The sequence below is a fragment of the Coffea arabica genome, chromosome 10e (assembly GCF_036785885.1).
Source record: "Coffea arabica cultivar ET-39 chromosome 10e, Coffea Arabica ET-39 HiFi, whole genome shotgun sequence".
NCBI classification, from domain to species: domain Eukaryota; kingdom Viridiplantae; phylum Streptophyta; class Magnoliopsida; order Gentianales; family Rubiaceae; genus Coffea; species Coffea arabica.
Window position 1 is genome coordinate 37,410,319 of NC_092328.1, and position 13,416 is coordinate 37,423,734.

Below are 13,416 nucleotides of genomic sequence, written 5' to 3' on the forward strand. Positions count from 1 at the left end.
TCTAGTAGAGTTGTATAATGGAAAAGTGTGAAATAAATTATAATTTCTTCTTTCACAATAGAAGCAAACTTTATAACTTGTCATGAGGCTACATCTCAAGCCATCTGATTGTGAAATTTTATTTAAGAATTTTAGACTGTGAATTTTATATCCTGGCCTACTATGGCATATTATGATAAATCTACAGCTATATTTTTCTAAAAAAATAACAAGTGCTCTAGTAAATTTAAAGACATTGAATTGAAATTTCATGTTGTTCAAGAAAGAATTCAATAATTAATCAACATCCTCATGTTGTATCATGTATTTTTCTGTATTTTATGTGGTCCTGTATTGGGCACATTTTAAATTTTCAAAAATTAGTCAGGATAGAATATATATATACACCATTAATGAACATTCTTGTTATAGTTCTTCATTTCTTCCTCAATTAGTTAATCAACATCTACTTATTAAAATTGTGATATATGGAAGGGGACATGTTTGTCAATTGACATATAGTTGCCATAATCTATTTTGATAACAGTGTTGGATAAACATATTTTTTGTTGTGACCACTTATTTTGTTTACTGATTTGTACTATCATAATTTACGTGGTCATTTATCCAAAGGAGAGAATGTTGGAATATTATCGTGTCCTACATGACCACAGATAGTGTTCCAAAATTTATTAATTATCTCATTAATTTATATGAGATAAATAATTACATAAATAGATTTATATTGGTAGTTACAGAATCTTGAGAGTAGACAATTAGAGGAAATAGGAAGTCCCATATTCATTTTATGTGGACGTATTATCTGGTAATTATTATTGTACTTTATCTAATAATTATAGTAATTATTAATCTGTATCATATCATTATGTTTAACAAACAAAGGATGATATATTTGAAAATATTAGAGTCTATCATTATTCCAAAATGGGAGGGATTACAAACTCTATAAATATCCTATGGGTTCTTAGTCCTTCTCACCACTCTGATATACGTTGTTTTATCCATCACAAAATAACATAATAGGAGAGTTATGTAAGAAAAGACTAGATAGTTTCAGGTTTATAGATTAACCTTGGTGGTTAGTGGCTTGGTGATTAAAGGCTATGCAGTTCTTCCTAAAGAATATATTCGATGTCTCAAGGTATGTCAATCTAACATTTGCTCCTAAATTTGATTTATAAATAATGCCAGCGATCCTACTCTTAAGTCTAACAGTAGTCTCCACAAAAAAGTCCTAGGTGAGATAAGCAATATGTTTGGGATGCTGTGGTTGATAGTAGTTCATAGGTGATTATAGATATACCTGATCCAAAAAAGCTCTTACCTCGAGGAACACAAATCAAACTTTATCTAAGGGTACTCATGCTCTTTTATTTTTCAATCATATAAATGGTTTTTGTATCTTAAACTTTCATTCATATGCTTTGGGAAAGAAGATAGGAAGTTCAATCAGTTATTTCTCCTATGTCTTGTGAATGCTTATGTTGGTAGGCAATCAATTCTACTCTATAATTTCAATGTATAAACAATTAAAATAAGATGCATATAACATCAACGACAATCTGAAAAGATTTTTGTTATTGTAAGAGGATGATAAGTATGACTTTCGAGCCAACTAGGGTCCAGAATTTGATGAAGAACTATTCACAGTCCATTTTCTTCTCTATCTATGTTTGGCTAGAGAGATCAATAACTATTGAGATATGGAATTTTTCTTTTAAATTTGTTTTCCCTGAGAAGAATAAATCCTCTCTCTCTCTTCCTCTCTCACATACATACACACACCCCCGTCATAAGTTGATATTGTTACTGCAACATGTTTTTAGATTTCTACCCATATTATTTCATTTTTTTAATAAAGTAATTCCATTAACTCATCTCATGGTACACAATACCATGAATTCTAGTTTCTTCAGATTTTTATCTGGTGGGACTTTATGTAACCTAGGGTTTTGCTAGATCATAACCATGGCTGCCCTTCAGCCGTCTGCTGGGGGCCAATTACCTTCATCTCCAACCTTTCAACGAAAATCTTTCTCAAAGTTGTTTTCGTCCCAGTCATCTTAGCCTATCCTATCAATTAAAACTGCGACTTCAACACATAAAGGGGAACCAACTATTAACTTTTCATAGGATGCAATAGATATTCTATCGCATCGCTATAGAAGTAGGAATATTTTCTAAGGGAAGGCCAAAAATGAAGGAGCTTAGGAAATTCTTCCTATCGTTGGATTTAAAGGAGTCAGTGTCTATGGGTTTGTTGGATTCAAGGCATGTTCTTATTAGTCTCCATAACGAACTGGACTTTCACTGTATTTGGTCTCGGAATATCTGGTATATTTTGGGTTTTCCTATGAGAGTTTTCAAGTGGCAAAGAGGTTTCAGTTGCTCCTGTTTGGTTCCAATTGCCGAAGCTTCCGCTGCACTATTTCAATAAGAAGGTTTTCTTTCAAATAGTCTCTGTGTTGGGAGCTCCGTTATTGGTAGATGCTGCTACTTTGCATCCGAGTGTAGAAAGGGTATGTGTAGAAATTGATCTACTTAAGCCGAGGCCTTCTAGAGTTTGGATTGGGAATGGTAGTCATGAAGGTTTCTAGCAATATCTTGTCCCAGAAAACATGCCCAAATTCTGTTCTCATTGTTTTAGACAAGGACATGGAGAGGCAGAATGTCATGTTTTAAATCCAGAACTTTGGGTACCTAAGGGGGAAGAAAGACAGCTAGTTTTACAGAATATGTGCAAAGAGTACAGGCCAAAGAAATCAAGAAAGGGTACTGGAGGTAGGAGTTCGGCCAGTCCTTCTGGGGTTGTTGTGATAGCTATGACAGGATAGAACTTGATAAAAGCAATGACTGCGAGTTCTGGTGTGGCGCTGCAAACGGTTCCGCCATCTAATGTTTCAGGGGTTGCAGAAGCAACACAAGAGGTTTTGCCTACTCAGCGGCAGCTTGGTGGTACTGCAATTTGGTACAAGCAAGGTTCAAACGTTTTAGACACCTAGCACGCAAAGTTTAATGACATGCATCATGTGAGGACCCAAAAATTATTTCATCTTTTCTTTTATTTCTTTGAATACATTTTTTACTTTGCTTTATTGCCTTAATTTTCTAAATATTTTTATAAGTGAGTTAAGATTTTTAAACATTTTCTCCTATGAGTTAGTGTATGTTAAGTTCGTAATGCATTATAGAAGTGGGACCCACTAGTGAGTTGCTTAATAAATTTAGTGGACAAAATGGATATTTTTCTAAGAGGGTTTATGTGGTTAGAATTGCTAAGAGTGGATTAGAGTAAAATAATATAGATTACTCATTAGAGACAAAGGAAAGACAAAAAGATAAGTTCAAACCCTAAGCCGACAAGTGTCGGACATCCAGCCATCCTTTGACTAAGACAACTTGTGGTCTTATCTTGGAAAATTGGGCAAAAATTCCTTCATTCTTTGTTTCCTCTTGGCCGAACCTTCATGAGAGAAAGGGAGCGGAGAGAAAACCAATTTCTAGTCTTGAATCCTTGCCTTTTTAGTGAACAAACAAGATAGAAACCAAAATCACTCCATAAAACCTTGAAATCCAACTTGGAGGGAAGCTCTTGGTGAAGTCTTGGGAGAGAGAAAACTTTGCAACCCTCTTGATTGGCTTGTTATCTAAGGGGTTGAAGGTATCAAGCTAAACAACCTTCTTTTCACTCTTATCTTGCCTTTTGTTGGATATATGACTTGATTATGGTGGATTCTAGGGAAAATTTCATGATACGTGTGGTGATTGGAAAAATTCCAGCTTTGAAACAGAAATTTCAGCCTTGAAATGTTGATTTTAGCTATGTTATGTTCTTGTTGTCTTGCCATGGAGTTTCTCTAGCTTTTGTGTGCACTTGTGACTTCATTGTATGAACTTTTGGCTTTAGTATATAAATTTCAGCTTAGGATTACATTTTTTTCCAACTTTGATATGGTTATGATTGAGATAGATAATGGTCTATTTTGGGTAGCTTTTGTGGCCTTAACCAAGTGTACTTTATAGCCTATAACTTGTGGTTGTGATTGAGGTTGGATTGCTATGAATATAAGTGCTGAATTTGAAAAGGAAAGTTAAGAAATCAAGGGGAAATGTTGTCCGATTGGGAATCATCTTGGTTTCCTTTGATTGTGGAGTGAATTTGTGGCAAATTTGCCTAAGATACTGGGTAAACCTTTAAACTTTACTTATGTGTTGAATTTGAGATGAAATGGAGGGTTTTCATTGGTACTTTTCTCGAATTTGCTGGCTATAGTTGTTGCTTGTTGGCCGAGTGGATAGTGATGTATTTTACCTTGTTTTTCTTCAACCTTTTTATGATAAGTTTTGGCCAAAACCTGTTCCAAACATTGGTTGGGACTTTTGTGTGTTAAACTTGAATAAAAGCTGTGAAATTTGGAAGGTGAAAGCCTTATGATTTTGCTTGTTCCATTGTTGAAATTTCTGGTAGGCAGGGCAGCCTTGGACCCTGCTATCTTTTAGCCTTAAAACCCTTAGTTTGGTAATCTTTTGGACACAATCTTGCTCATTTCACTTGCTAAACCTTGAACAACTATGGTGTGTTGAATTGGAGTGAATATCATAACCAAAAGAGGTGCACTATGTGAGGACCCATAAATTTTCTTTATCTCATAACATTTTATTTATTTTTCTTGCATGCATTTTCTTCATTAAACCCTATTATATTTCTTTTTCCGAGATTTTTATAAGTAAATATAGTTTTTAAATCATTTTTCTAGTATAAGTTAGTTCATGAGAAATAAAGAGTGTATATTGGACGTGGGACCCACTAGTGGCGTTAAGTGCGATAAATTCGACCAATTAGGTTACGTTTTGTATACCGGGATTAATTTACTAGGTGTTAAGAGATAATTAGAGGTTACTTAGATGGTTTAATCTTGGAGAGACAAAAGGATAAGCTTGAACCATTAAGAGTGCCATGTGTCGCGACCCGATTGGATGGTTGACTTGCCTAACTTTTTTACCTTTACTAAAACTTCAATTTTGACCAAAATCATCTTCATTTTTAACCCTTCTTGGCCGAACCTCTCTTGAGAGAAAAGAAAAGAAAGCTTCAACCTTTCATCTTCCATTCTTGCTTAAATCTTGAAATCCAACCAATTAAACCTTGAATTAGTCCACAAAAGTGACTTGCTAAGGGAGTTTGAAGGTCTTGGTGGAGTTGATTTGGAGAAGAAACCCCTAAGCTACTACCTTTCTTGAGGAGTTAAGGTATTTTACTTGGAAATTCATTCTTTGTTCCTAATCATGGTAAATTAGTGATTTATGGTGGCTAACTAGGTTATTTTATGGAAGATTTCATGGATTAAAGTGGAGTTAGCTAAATTTCTGATTTTTTTGAGAATTTTTCTGTTTTCATATGATGGTGATGGTTGGCCTTGAATTGATGGATCTAAATTGTGTTAAATGGATCCCTTGTGCGCTAATTGCGATTGTTTGCGGAAAAATTTCGGTTTTGTGCGGAAATTCCAGTTTTAGGGTTCCAATTTGCCCTGTTCTGTCCGGTTCTATTTGACCATGTTATAGGCCGAATTATACTTAGTACAAAACATGAAAGTTGTAGGAAATGATGTTTTATAGCAGCTTGTAAAATTTCAGATCGATCGGAGTACCGTAGCCTATGAAATGACCGAAATACCCTTGATTGCCCATAAGCCCTGTTTCACGAAAAGTTTTTTGTCTTCGTATAGATTTCAATTTTTGACTCTGAAAATGCACGATTTAGCTTTGGAGGCCTTCATAAGAAATATAGGTATATGTCTTGGTTTCGAAACGCCATAAGATACACCTCAATCGGACTTCGGTAGCTTGAGTTATTGTCGTTTAATCATAGTGCGGTTAACTAGTCTGATTGTGAGATGCTGGTTCTGTAATTTGAAATTTTGACCTAGATACACTATGAACTGGACTGAGTGGTCTTCATCAAAGTTGTAGACCTTTATTTTAGCTTCGAAACGGTATAAATTAAACCCCAATCCGATAAGCGTAGTTTCAGTTGTGTCTGTTCCGCTAAGAGACGTCAAACCTGCTATTTAGCTTTTGTCCTTAAAACTTGGTTTCTAGTTGCATTCTTAGACTTGCTTTGTATTTGGATGAACTTGAACCTAGTTGAAGGGCTATTGAATTGAGATTTCTTATGTGTTGAATTGGACTGATTTGAGAAAAAATAATGAAGCCACAAATGGCTGGAATATAGCAAAATACAGAGGGCATGCTGCCCAAAATTTTAGAGCTACGCGATTCCTTCAAGTTGAGTTGATCTTAGTAAAAATGAAGGGTTTTGAGGGTTGTTTGTGTGAGAACCCGTAATTTTCATTTTTTAGGTTTTAGAATTTTCATGGCTTGTTTTCTGCATTTTCGTGCTTAGAAAATTTTCTAGATAATTTTAAGGAGCAGATATAATTTTTTAGATGATTTTTCTAGTATCGAATGGATTTTGAGGAATTAAGAGCGTATACCGGACGTGGGACCCACTGGTGCGAAAAGTTTGAAAAAATTCGGCCAACTAGGTTAAGTTTTGGATACTGGAATTAATTTATCGGGTGTTAAGAGATAAGTAGAGGTTGCAATTTGGATTGATATGAGAGAGAAAAGTTAGGCAAGTCATTAATTAAAGGTGACAAGTGTCACCATTTGATTGGGGCTTACCTTAAGACCTTTCTTACCATTGACTTAAATAACCAAAAATGACCAAAAATCTTCAAGAAAACAACAAGAAGAAGCCGGCCCTCTCTTGCTCTCTTTCTCTCTCTCTTACTTCAAGCATAAGGAAGAAAACACTTCAATCTTGTCCCAAATCATCACAACTAACCATCCAACCTTGAAATTACTCCATAAAACCTCTCCAATTAGAGATAGTGAGTGGATTTGTGGAGTTGTTTGGCAAGTTAAGGTGGTCCATAGCTCTCCCTCTCTTGTTTTACTAGGTGAGTAGTGATTGAACCTTCTCCTTCACCTAATGAAGCTTAATTTGTGCTTAGTGGTAGTTAAAATGTTGAATTTTGTGGTTTATTTCTTGATTTTGGATGAAGTGGTGAAGTTTTCCATTTATTGGGGATTTTTCTGTTTTATTATAAGCATGATTATGTGGCTATCTATGATGATTGGAAATGGTTTATAATGACTTAAGGAGGTGAGAAAGGTGATTAATTGCAACCAATTTCTGTTTTTAGGTCCTAGATAGAGGCCGAATTGGCCTTAACTTAAAACATGAAAGTTGTAGGGAATGACATTTTAGAGGTGCCTACAAAATTTCAGGTCAATCGGAGTAGTGTAGAATGAGATAAGTCGAAATTACTATTGCTGTTCTGGTTTTACCCGAAAGTGAGAACTGCGCCTGTAATTGGTTGTTTTGGCTGGAATTGCTTCCGAATTGGATGTTGAGGCCTTCTTATGAAATTTAGCCCTGTTTCTTAGCTTTCATCTGGTTTTGAAATTTATGGATTTGGACTTGTAGAGCCTGAGTTATGATGTTTCCGCTAGAATGCGTTTTGGTGAATCTGTTTTACGTTGTTGATGAAGTATCTTGCATGTTTGACCTGTTTTCACTCAAAACTGGGTTGAGTGACCTTCTGTGATGTTGTAGCCCTGTCTTTTAGCTTCGAGATGGTGGGTCTTGCACCCTCATCCGATACGCGTAGTGCAATTTGTGCCATTACCGGAAAATGAGGACAAAAACTGTTTTTTTCAGGGCCATGTTAGTTACATTTCCGAAATTTCTGGTTTCCTTGATTGTTTGGATATGCTTATGGAACCCTATTGGGGTCATGTTTGGCCTTGGTTTATGACTCGTTATCGAGTCTCATTGTATTTGTTTGCATGTTTTTAGGGCGTGACGGTGGTGCACAACGTTCTTTTGACGGAAGTGCATGAAACCACATTTGCTAGCGTGGTGAGTGTACTACTCACTTGGGGGTTAATATATGGCTTTGCTACTTGAACTTGGTGCTTTGAATGTTAATTTCTTGAAGTGAAAGTGTACTTTATCACTCTCACTTATTGTTTCGCATGTTATTGGAAAGTTATTGGAATGTTATATGAAATGTTATATGAAATGAAATACATGACTTGGTGTTGTTTGGACGAGTCTCCAACGACTACAAATGTTATCAAGGAGCTCAACCCCATTGGTAATTGATTGAATCGAGCCGGCGAGGGCTTGGTCGTGCCAATTAATATGCCTTGCGGCAATGTTATGGAATCTTGTAGTATGATAGACTCTCGATTCCGGTTTACTCGAGTAATACCACAATGCATGTGTTTGGATTGCGGGCCCGGTTGGCGAATGTTAGGTGGAATGGAATGGAGGTAAAGTGGAGTCTACGGTTGGTTATTGTTGAAAATTGACGGAGAGTCAATGGCGTTTGATCAAGAAATGCAAACGAGGAAAAAGGCTCTTGAGAGCCACCCGTATCCTTTTATCCTCATTATTGATGTGTGGCTTTACTTATTTTGGTAAATTGGACTGTTAAGCTTTATGCATCTATGAACTTGGTTGCTTGAGTTGTGTTCTCACTGGGCAATTAGCTCACCCCGTTCCTTTTGTTTTCCTTACAGGAATATGACTTTTTTGGAATATATCTTGATAGATGGTTGCCGAATGAACTAGATGAATGTCTCTTTTGTATTGTACATGAAATGGGACCCTAAATGTATCATTAGGGCCGTTTTCACTTTTGATTTGGCAAACCGCATGTGTAGTGACTTTTGTATCACTTTTATATGCCATTTTGGCTTGTAAATGCTTAATGTTATATTGTATATGTATTTCGATGTTTGGTTGGGTTCGGATGGGTCGGTTACTATTCATGGCCGACTCCGAATTTCATTTTTTTTTATTTTGGGCTATTTTACCCTTTTGCCTTGTTTACGCGCGTTTATAAGTTCCGGAACGTGATAGATCGCTCTATACTGCACCGTTAGTCCTGGCGAGAGCTGGGCAGGCAGTCCGCTAACCTCTTTGGTTCGCCTTAGGGGAAGGTAGGGCTGTCACAGGTGGTATCAGAGCCTAGGTTTGAATTAGCCTGGGTGTTAGAGGAATGCTTGATTTGAGGGTTTATTGTTTATGGCCTTAAGCTTATATTTATGGTTAATTGCTCTTTTGGTGTAGGATGGCCGGACAGGGTGAACCTTGTGATAGTCCTCCGGGTGAGAGACCTTGCGGAGCACTCCCAGTGATACCATACCAGATACGGCCAGGAGGGGCCGTCGTGCGCTGGAGACCGTCTAACCGTCTCCGACGGTGTGAGTGTAAACATAAGTATGCCTATCCGAACGCTCTGGTGTTTGTTCTGGACAAGGAGCGTAAGGTGTTGGCCAGAGAGAATGCTCGACTTGAGGCCGAGGTGACCCGACTTAGGGCGGCCAATGAGAGGCAGGCCGAGCGCGTTGAGGGCCTGAAGTACGATGTACTTGAGGCAGAGGATAGAGTCGATGACCTCTGCGCTCAGCTGAAGGAGGTCCAAGAGCGCGAGAGTAAGCGAGCTCACAAGGTGAAGGTTCGAACTGCATCGATCCTGAACCTTTGTGCGGATGTGGTCGAGGGCGTGAGTGACGAGGACTCTTGCGCGGGTCCTGAGGCTGGGGTTGGATCCACTCCGTCGGGTGGGTCTCATAGCTCGTCGTCGGTCTAGGTAACGACTCCTAGAGTTGTTTTGGATAGTTTTGGTTTGTATATAGGGCGGATAGGGAGAAGGGCCTTAGCTAATCATTTTGTACGGCTAGATTAGCTACGTGTACATTTCTTTTGATGAGGCCATTCCCTTGGGGATTGTCCATGCTTGTACTTGACTTGACTTAACTTGACTTAACTGATTGTATAAATGTGTGTTGTTTGCCTTGTTTGGAATGTATATATGTGTTTGGAAAGTCTTGAGTTTACTTACATGCAATGTTTTATATTGGTTTAATACCCTTGCCTAGACCAAGTAAAGTTTATGGAAGGAACACGTAGTGGACGGGGACGTGGGCGCGGATATAGACAACCCACACCGGATAGGGGTACTGGGGAAACCTCTACTGGACCTAACCCTGACCCCAATGTGCAAATCACTGCCGCTATGCAGCAGATGACTAACTTGCTAGCACAAGTAGTGCAGCAACAAGGCCAGAACCCAAACCCTAATCCTGGAAACCCCGGAAACCCTGGCAATCATGTCGAGAGCGAAGACAGAGCTCTCGAACGTTCCCAAAAGTTTGCTCCACCCAAATTCATTGGGGGACCTGATCCGGATGTTGCCGAGCGATGGCTCGAGAAAATGGTCGACATTTTTGCAGCCTTACATTACACCGATGAACGGCAGGTGACTTTTGCCGTATTTCAGTTAGAAGGGGCGGCCCGTTCCTGGTGGAACATCATAAGACAAAAATGGGAACGGGAACAAACACCCAGGACTTGGGTGAATTTCATCCGGGAATTTAATGCAAAATTCTTCCCTCCTCTAGTTCAGGAGAGGAAGGAAGACGAGTTCATCCGACTCCGCCAAGGAACTCAATCGGTGGCGGAATACGAGAGCCAGTTTACCCGTTTGTCCAAATTTGCGCCTGAGCTGATCATGACAGAGCAACGGCGAATCAGGCGTTTCATCCAGGGCTTGAACGTCGAAATCCAAAAGGACCTCGCAGTGGCTCAAATCAATGCTTTTAGCGAGGTCGTAGAAAAGGCCCAAAGGGTAGAGAGTGCTCGATTGCAGGTCCGGAACTTCCAGGCGAAAAAGCGGGGCTTTCCTGGAAGCAGCTCCGGACAAGGGGACAAAGGTACTCCCTCCAAGTTCGGACGCGGAGCTGGAGGTGGACGACAGTCAGGTTCCGGCAGAGGGGCTCAGTCTAGGGGCGGCCCAGCCGGGAGAGGCCAAGGTGGAAACTTCCAGAAGGGCTCAGGTTCGGCGTCTCGTGGACCTTGCGGGTACTGCGGAAAGCCGAATCACTCTGAAGACAATTGCTGGAAGAAGGGAGGCAAATGTCTGCGTTGTGGAAGCGCAGACCACAAGCTTGCTACCTGCCCACTTATGACGCAAGAAGGAAGGGGAGCTCAAACCACGTCAAAGACCAATACGGGACCGAATAAGGGGAATGAGGCGAAACCTAAAGTGCCAGCTCGAGTCTATTCCTTAGAACCTCCTAAAGTGCCAGCTCGAGTCTATTCCTTAGAACCTCGACAGGTCCCAGATTCCTCAGAGGTCGTAGAAGGTACGATCCCTATTTTCCACCGTTTTGCCAAAGTTTTAATTGATCCTGGTGCCACCCATTCCTTTGTTAACCCTGATTTCATGCGTGGCATCGATATAAAACCTGCTAGTTTACCATACGGCCTAGAAGTTAGTACACCCACGGGGAATCAACGGTTGGTCACTAGTATGGTTTATAGGGATTGTGAAGTATGGGTAGGAGAGAAAAGATTGCTAGGGGACTTGATAAGTTTGGTCATTAAGGGGTATGATGTGATATTGGGCATGGACTGGCTAGCCAAGTACAATGCCCAACTGGATTGTAAAACGAAAGTGGTGGAATTCCGTATCCCTGGTGAGGCAACCATAAGGTTGGATATAAGGGGTAGGTTAGCCTCATCTGCTTTGATTTCGGGCATTCGGGCTAGGAAATTGCTAAGTAGAGGGGCGCAAGGATTTTTGGCCTTTTTGATTAACACCCCCACAGATAAGCTGAAAGTGGAGGATGTGGCTGTAGTGAAGGAATTTCCGGACGTGTTTCCTGATGAATTAGTAGCTTTACCTCCGGAAAGAGAAATTCAATTCAAAATAGACCTGCTACCGGGATCCTCACCCATCTCAAAAACACCATACTGAATGGCTCCTGCCGAGCTCAAGGAGCTAAAGTTGCAATTACAGGACCTTTTGGAGCGGGGATTCATTCAAGAGAGTGGGTCTCCTTGGGGAGCTCCTGTACTGTTTGTGAAGAAGAAAGATGGTGGTTTGAGGATGTGTATTGATTATCGGGGCCTGAATAATATTACAATTAAAAATAAGTATCCACTGCCCCATATCGATGAGCTATTTGATCAGTTGCAAGGAGCGGTGGTCTTCTCGAAACTGGACCTCCGCCAAGGGTACTACCAGTTACTAATCAGGAAGGAGGATATTCCGAAGACTGCCTTCAACTCGAGATATGGGCATTACGAGTTCGCAGTGATGCCCTTTGGACTAACCAATGCTCCTACCGTCTTCATGGACCTAATGCATAGGGTTTTTAAGCCCTACCTGGATCACTTTGTAGTGGTCTTCATCGATGACATCCTGGTCTATTCCAAGACCCGTGAAGAGCATGAGCAACACTTGAAAACTGTCTTGCAAACCCTGAGAGACCATCAACTGTACGCCAAGTTCAGCAAGTGCGAATTTTGGCTGGAGAAAATTGCTTTTCTGGGGCACGTAATTTCTCAAGAGGGTATTTCAGTCGACCCGGCGAAAGTAGAGGCTGTGACTAATTGGAAGAGGCCAGAAACTCCCACAGAGGTCCGCAGCTTTCTAGGACTGGCTGGATATTACCAGCGTTTTATCAAGGACTTCTCCAAACTAGCCGGTCCTCTAACCGATCTGACGAAGAAACATGGTCGATTCATATGGAACGCCCGAAGTGAGACAAGTTTTCAAGAATTAAAGAAAAGATTGACCATGGCTCCAGTTCTAGTCTTACCCAATGGGGTGGACGGATATGCTGTGTACACTGAGGCATCACGAGAAGGCCTGGGTTGTGTATTAATGCAAAACCGAAATGTGATCTCTTTTGCCTCGAGGAAGTTAAAACCTCACGAGCAGAACTACCCGACCTACGATCTGGAGCTAGCTGCCGTTGTTTTCGCTCTTAAAAAGTGGAGACACTACCTATATGGGGTAACTTTCGAAGTTTTCTTCGACCACAAAAGCTTGAGGTATCTTTTTTCACAGAAAGAACTGAACATGAGACAGCGACGGTGGATGGAATTTCTGGAGGATTACGACTGTACCATCAACTACCATCCGGGAAAAGCAAATGTGGTGGCCGATGCCCTGAGTCGCAAAGCTCAGGTCGCGAGTCTAATGATCAAAGAGTGGGAATTGTTAGACTCCGTGTGTGAATGGAAACCCTCCCCTGGGAGCCATAAGGTGCTTTTTGGCAATATTAAAGTGACTTCCACTCTTTTGGAGAGAATTAAAGAAGCTCAAAAGGAGGATCAGATGGTACTAAAGTGGGGAGAGAAAGTAGAAAAAGGGGAAACCACTGATTTCACTTTTGGTCCTGAGGGTATTTTAAAATACCGAAATCGAATAGTGGTGCCGAAGGATGAATCGTTGAAAACGGAGATTCTGGAGGAAACCCATCGATCTAAGTATACAATCCATCCGGGTAGTAGCAAGATGTATCAAGACCTGAAAGGAACCTATT